The sequence below is a fragment of the Musca domestica genome, unplaced genomic scaffold (assembly GCF_030504385.1).
Source record: "Musca domestica strain aabys unplaced genomic scaffold, Musca_domestica.polishedcontigs.V.1.1 4, whole genome shotgun sequence".
Lineage (NCBI taxonomy): Eukaryota > Metazoa > Arthropoda > Insecta > Diptera > Muscidae > Musca > Musca domestica.
Genome location: NW_026712328.1, coordinates 18,701,316 through 18,709,804, shown reverse-complemented (window position 1 = coordinate 18,709,804; position 8,489 = coordinate 18,701,316).

Here is an 8,489-nt window from a genome sequence, read left to right as displayed (position 1 = left end):
TTAATTGTTGTAATACTTTTATGCGTAAACAAAGAAATAGCTCGGCCTACACACGCGTAAATATGCCAGTAACAACTGACTATGGGAAAAGTAGGAACATGCCAAATTTAGTTCGCATACACGTAGGGTTTGTCCTTCGGATTTATTAATTTCAAAGCAAGTGTCAAGCGTGCAGGAAACTGCAATCTTTTGAAGTTGAGTGGCATTTCAGTTGCCATTACAAAGGCGTTGTGGGTCAATGCTTCTTATTGAAATCATATCCCAATCTGAATCGATTTCAATATAATTTACCAAAATTTACTTTTACACCATATTCCGTCATACCTTCTATATTTCATTGAAATTAGAGGTACATACCGTGTTTGGTGCATCAAATATTTGAAGTCGGTCGAGAATATATATGGGAGCTAAATACAAATCTTAATCAATTTCTAATTAATCTGTCAAATTTATTATTGTAACCAAATTCCGCCACACATTCTGAATTTCATTGTAATCGAACATACATATCGTGTTTGGTGCATAACAAACATGAAATCGGCCGAAATATATATATATGGGAGTAATACCTAAACCTCAGCCGATTTCAATTTAATTTGGCAAAAAATGTTGGTACTAAATTTTGTCTCTCTTTCGTTTTCATTGGAATCGGACTTACATATCGCGTTGGGTGCATCAAATATGTAAAATTGGCCGAAAATAAATGTAGGAGCTATATCCATATCTGAAACAATTTTAATATAATTTGGCAAATGTATTTTCTAATCAAATCACGTCACTCATTCCAAATTTCATTAAAATAGAACATATATATCGTATTTGGTGCATCAAATAAACAAAGTCGGTCGAAAATATATGGAAGCTATATCCAAATTTCAATATAATTTGACAAATGTATATTCGTTTTAAAGTCCGTTACACATTCCAAATTTAATTGAAATTAGAGATACATAGCGTGTTTGGTGCTTCAAATACATGAAATCGGCCAAATATAGTGAGTATGTTAAATTTAGTGAAAATCGGTTAAGATATCTCTATAGATATATCTCCCATATATGCTTCATCCGATTTGGTCTTTAAATCCCCCACATTCGTAAATACTCTCCACAGCAATGATATTTGATACCATATATAAGATATATATGTGGGGCACGAAGACCTGGACCTGCATACACAATTTTTACGGACTGTAGTTCCCATTATGAACTCTAAATACGTAATTTGAAATAATTCCGGTGAATAATGACGCTAAAATCATCAAAATATCGAATATAGGGAGGTACCGTTATATGGGGGCTATACGAAGACGTGGATCTGCACAGACAGTTTTATGTTTTCGGCTGTAGTATCCATTTCGAAATTCAAATACCAAATTTGAAACAAATCCGGTTAATAATGTCGCTAAAATCATCAAAATACCGAATATCGGAAGGTACCGTTATATGGGGGCTATACGAAGACGTGGGCCTGCACAGATAATTTTCTGTCATAGGCTTTAGTATCCATTTCGAACTTCAAATACCAAAGTAGAAACAATTCCGGTGAATAATGTCGCTAAAATCAACAAAATACCGAATATCGGGAGGTACCGTTATATGGGGGCTATATGAAAACGTGGACCTACATGGCCCATTTACGAACTTAACCTGCCTACTGGAAAAATAAACATGTGTGCAAATTTTTAGCCTTCTATCTCAATTCGTTCGAAAGATGGCGTGATTGCAACAGACAGACGGACAGACAGACGGACATTGCTAAATCGACTTAGAATTTTACGCTGATCAAGAATATATATACTTTGTTGGGTCTGACATGAGTATTTCGAGGAGTTACAAACGGAATGACGAAGTTAATATACCCTCCATAGTATGGTGGAGGGTATAAAAGCATAACGCTTGTACCACAGTGTGTTGTCTTTCGACGTTGCTTTTAAATCAATTGAAAAATAAACCTATTTTATTATTGCATACTTTTAGGATTGTCAATATATTGTTTAAGACTATATCTGTTATACGGTGGTGAATATTCATTGAGTGTGGTGAAATATTAATTTATCGTATGTTTCAAAATGTTTGTAAAAATGCGTAGAAACCAGTGTTGCCGTTTTGGGCGTTTCCGTCCAAATTTGGGCGAAAAAAAAATAAATTTTGTGGTTTGGGCGGATTTTTTCCATATTGGGTACAAATTTATTTTTCATTGTTTATTTTTACGTAATTTAATTTTTTTATTACTAACTGAATTTTATATTTTTTTTTATTGAGATGAATCGTTATTTATTTTATAGATTTTTGTTAAGTTTTTTAATAATATATATAATACATTAGGCTATAGTCGTGCGGGGCCGACCATATGATACCCTACAACACTACAATATGTTAGAAGGCCCCTCATGTCCAAATACATTTTGAAAGATTTCGCTTTTGAAATTATGTCACGGAGCACTGCCCAGATATTACTCTTAGCATTTTGACCAAGGACATTTTCCCAATATTTATGCAGTCCGTCGTGCTGTTAGTTTTTGTGGTCCATTTTACGGCTAAATATATTCCAATGGTCATCCAAAATGCCAGAATTCTTCCCTGTGCTTACCTATCTTCTCAGGCGTGTCGACGGGCTTCAATTGTGTGATCAGGAAATTTTTTTCTGTTTTTGGTTCATTTAAACCCCTAAATATTTTGCAATCATCTCCAAAAGCAAGAAGCATTCTACCTAACATCCCCTTCCTTTGTATATATACATTGTATATATTTCTCTATATATATCCGATATTTTTACTATCGGCATCTACGTAACGGTCAGAATTGACCTGTTCGTCTATTTGTGACTTCGCCGGCAGTAAAAATATCAGCGGATTAATGGAAAATTTGACTTTTATTTATCGCAAATGCTATGGTCTACTAAACCACTAAATATTACCCGATGACCATCAAAATTGGAAGGCCTCTGCCCAGTCCAAAATCTAGCCCCATGCTAAATTTCGATTGGTCTATAATTGTGACCTGTAGAGCAACTGCAAAATCAGGAAATTTTTCAGTTTTTGGTCCATTTCGAACCCCTAAATATTATCCGATCATCTCCAAAAGAAATAGGGTTCTATTCTGACCTTAACCCACCTACATTTTAAATTTCTTGAAGATCGGGCCATAATTGCGACCTGTAGAGTGATTACAAATTAACATGGACAGACGGACAGACGGAAATACATAGCTAGATCGACTCAGCTCGGTGGGAAACCAATATTTCGTGGTGTTACATAATTTTTGGCCCAATCAAAGTTATAATACCCCCAACACATAGTGTTGTAGGGTATAAAAACCTGAATAATAATAATGACTTTAATGTATTTAATACATTGGATTCTTGTATTATGTTACTTTTTCAAATATATATAATATATATATATATATATATATATATATATATATATATATATATATATATATATAAACTTGAAGTAAAATAACATAAAATTTTTATTTTCTCTAATGTATTAAATACATTGAATGTAATAAAACACAAACTACATATAAATTATTCAACTTTTTACAGTTTGGGCGGATATGGTTGATTTTGGGCGGTTTTTAGAAAAAATTTGGGCTGAAATAAAAATTTCAAACGGCAACACTGGTAGAAACCCATAGTATTGTTTTTTTGCACTCAAAAAATTTCAAATTTCACTATTTGTTATTGTAACTGTTTATTAGAAAATAATACAAATAAATAAGAACCCATCTTTTACTAATTTTTCATATAGATGTGATTACCAGCTTGTGATTGAACGCTTTGTTGATTTTATTCGATTGACATTTTGCTTCGATATTATTGTTTCCGTACTTTTTGGTAAAAACCCATCTTTCAGAGCTAATTTTACATATCTTTCCCTGTCATATAAAATGTAAAGGAACAAAGCTTATCATTGTCACTAATTTTTAAAATGCAGGACAATAGCAGTGAAGATGTCAATTATTGCATAAATCATAGTGAGGTTTTAAGCAATACTCTAATTTGATATAAACCAATGTACCACTCTTCTTGCTTTAAAATAAATATACAACTTGAAACGGCAGAGAAAACGCAGGTATACAAAAAAGAATGGAAGGAATTGAATAGGCATATAAGTGGGATTTGAAAACTATATTAAGCGACTGGAATCAATTCTTTATTCCTAACTATCAATTACAGGGAAACTCAAAGGAAAGTCTTACCGTTTGCGTTTATATCCTTTTTATTATACCCTACAACACTATGTGTTGGGGGTATTATAAGTTTGATTGGGCCAAAAATTATGTAACACCTCGAAATATTGGTTTCCCACATAGGAAAGTATATATGGATCTTCCTAGCTCGCCGAGCTGAGTCGATCTAGCTATGTATGTCCGTCCGTCCGTCTGTCCATGTTAATTTGTAATCACTCTACAGGTCGCAATTATGGCCCGATCTTCACGAAATTTAGAACGTAGGTGGGGCTTGGACCAGAATAGAACCCTATTGCTTTTGGAGATGATCGCCAAATGTTTAGGGGTTGAAATGGACCAATTACTGAAAAAATGTCGGATTTTGCAGTAGCTATACAGGTCGCAATTATGGACCAATCGACGCGAAATTTCGCATGTAGATAGAGTTAGGACGGGGAAAAAGCCTACCAATTTGGGTGGTCATCGGATAATATTTAGCGGGTAAAATATACCATATCTTTTGTGTTGAAAAAAATCAAAATTTTTCATTAAACCGTGAATATTTTAAATCCCGGCGAAATCACAAAGCCATCAAAAGGTTACTTCTGACCTTTACATTGATGTTATTATCCAACAAATCGGATATATAGCAAAATATGTGCGATATATATGTCTATCAAAGGAGATATGCTTGAAAAATCTCTTATATGTCGAGAACGGCTGAACTGATTTTGACAGTTCTTATTAATTCAGAATGGCCTCTTGGCAGGAAAGAAAAAACGTCTAAAGATGAAAATATTGATTTTGTAACATTTTCTCATATTTTTTTCAATTTTGTCATATTTTTGGCATATTTTCATTTTGAATTAAACATTTTTTAATATTTCTACAGCTAACAAAACTAAGTAGTTAGGATATCAGGATATCATATACCGATCTCATTTATGGCCCGATCCTTACGAAATTTTGCATGGGGATAAGATGAGGGTCAGAATAGAAGTCTACTCTTTTTGGAGATGATCGCCATATATTTAGGGGTTGAAATGGACCAAAAACTGCAAAATTGTCGGCAGGTCGTAATTATCGCCCGATCCTCACGCACATTTGAATAGGGGTTACCGCACATTGCAAAAGCCAAGCTGTTTTGGATGGCCATCCAAAAATATTCAACGTGTGAAGGAGTTTGCCAACTTTTGTAGACAAAATATGAAAATGTCCATTCCAGTGATTTTTTGGAGAATTCACAAATACAGGAAAGACGCGCTTCCGACTATTTCGTTAACGCTGATTTCGTTGAAGAATATAGTTAAATGGCTGTATCTCATATAGATGCGTTTCAGTCAAAAACCAATAATAAATGTTAATATTTTGCCACTTCTGAGAGATTATAGATCTTTGGGAAATATTGGTTCCAGATCTAGGAAGACCATTTAAGTGCAACATCTACAAATAAATTGGAAATGATCAAATCAGTTAAAGTTGCTATTATTCGAAAACTAGAGAACGAAACCTGATGGTTTTCTTTTATTATTTGTCACAATATCTTGTGGAATTCTTTCGAGTATCTCGCCTATATAAACTGTATCGTTTATTATAGTGTTGTAGGGTATTCAACGGTCGTCCCCGCTCGACTGTAGCCTTTGCTTACTTGTATAGTATATCACATGCATTTGTTTGCAACATGTGGAAGAAACGAGATAGACCCAAATTAGATGGAGTTTGACACATATTACCAAATGCAGCTTTGAAGCAAATTTCTTAAATTTTATGAAAATCGGTACAGGTATATATATTTTTTTCTTTAATTTAAGTCATTTCAAGGTCATATCATGAACTTTGTAGCAATGGTATTTGGAACAAGAGGTACAAATGCCTCCGCCATATTTAGTCGAAATCGATCCCGAGTATGATATACCTCCCACATATTAACCGTTTTTCACCAGTGGATCACAACCAACAATAGCGATCCCATATTTTATTGTTGGCAAGTCCCTCGATGATATTTTAGGTGTCTTTTTGAAGTTTTCTAAAAGTACCATTAGCATCGGAGGCTCTCCAGCCCAGAGCCTCTTTCCTTTTGGCACTGTTCTGGATTTGTGAACGGAATCGTCAAACATGCAGCTGATTTCGCGGGCTAAGGATGGTATATTAAATCGTAATTCTATTTATAACTTATTGAAATAATAATCTTAGACTCATATAACAGTACCTCCCGATATTCGATATTTTGATTATTTTAGCGACATTATTTACCGGAAATGTTTCAAATTTGGTATTTGAAGTCTGTAATAGATACTACAGCCTAAGACAGAAAATAGACAATGTAGGTCCATGTCTTCGTATAGCCCCTATATAACGGTACCTCCCCATATTCGGTATTTTGATGATTTTAGCTACATGATTTACCGGAATTGTTTTAATGATTTTGATGATTTTAACGACGTTATTTAACGGAATTGTTTCAAATTGTGGTATTTTAAGTTTGTAATGGATACTACATGCTATCCAAGCCTTCGTATAGCCCCCATATAAAGGTTCACCAGAATTTTTTTTTTCAAATTTGGTATTTGAAATGGTACTGCAGCCTATATATATATATATATATATATATATATATATATATATATATATATATATATATAAATATATATATATATATATATATATACAAATGCCTCCGCCATATTTAGTCGAAATCGATCCCGAGTATGATATACCTCCCACATATTAACCGTTTTTCACCAGTGGATCACAACCAACAATAGCGATCCCATATTTTATTGTTGGCAAGTCCCTCGATGATATTTTAGGTGTCTTTTTGAAGTTTTCTAAAAGTACCATTAGCATCGGAGGCTCTCCAGCCCAGAGCCTCTTTCCTTTTGGCACTGTTCTGGATTTGTGAACGGAATCGTCAAACATGCAGCTGATTTCGCGGGCTAAGGATGGTATATTAAATCGTAATTCTATTTATAACTTATTGAAATAATAATCTTAGACTCATATAACAGTACCTCCCGATATTCGATATTTTGATTATTTTAGCGACATTATTTACCGGAAATGTTTCAAATTTGGTATTTGAAGTCTGTAATAGATACTACAGCCTAAGACAGAAAATAGACAATGTAGGTCCATGTCTTCGTATAGCCCCTATATAACGGTACCTCCCCATATTCGGTATTTTGATGATTTTAGCTACATGATTTACCGGAATTGTTTTAATGATTTTGATGATTTTAACGACGTTATTTAACGGAATTGTTTCAAATTGTGGTATTTTAAGTTTGTAATGGATACTACATGCTATCCAAGCCTTCGTATAGCCCCCATATAAAGGTTCACCAGAATTTTTTTTTTCAAATTTGGTATTTGAAATGGTACTGCAGCCTATATATATATATATATATATATATATATATATATATATATATATATATATATATATATATATATAATATATATATATATATATATATATATATATATATATATATATATATTAGTTAAATATATTTGTAGAATTGCTTTTTTCACATTAAAAAATGTTGATTCTGTGTCGGGAAAGGAGTCGTTTGATATTGTTAATTTAGGGTTTGCAAAGTTGGAACAAAATCATATGATTCTTTCTCTCTTTGTTAGGTATATTAAATAATGTTTTTGTATATCCCTCATATACCTCGCGATATTCGAGTTTTATTTTATTTCTGATTTCCCTATAAGATTGTATACCTCTACTTTCCACTTTATGGATTTCAACAGACTTTTTACAGAAAAATAGCAATCAAATAATCATTATACAATAACGGATTCCATTGTGGAAAATATTTTTTTTCTCATTTTGAGGTTCTAGGTTGTTACTCCTCATACACAATATATAACGTTTGAATACAAAGATTGGACAAAATGGTTTTCTTTCCCTAACTTCTTTTATACTTGTTATATCCTCCACCTTGGAAAGGAGAGTATATTAAATTTGTCATTTGTAGTACAAAATTGTCTATATAGATTCCCGTTTTGGTATGGCCCCCATATAATCATGGTACAATAAAAAGGTAAGTTGGAGCTACCAGCTGATTACAATTTTGTTCTAAGTGTGCCTGACTTCTGCCAATTTTGTGTATGTATTAATTGTGTTACAAATAAAAACAGAATATTTTCAAAATCACCTATAGGAAGACGCGTAAATTGCGAGACGCGCATGAAAGCTATTCGCCAGTTTTGCCATGGAATTGAAAGATAGAACTGTTTAGATCATATTTTTGAAAGTAAATCCACGCATTTAACTTATTTTGACTGATTTTAAAAATGAGGAAA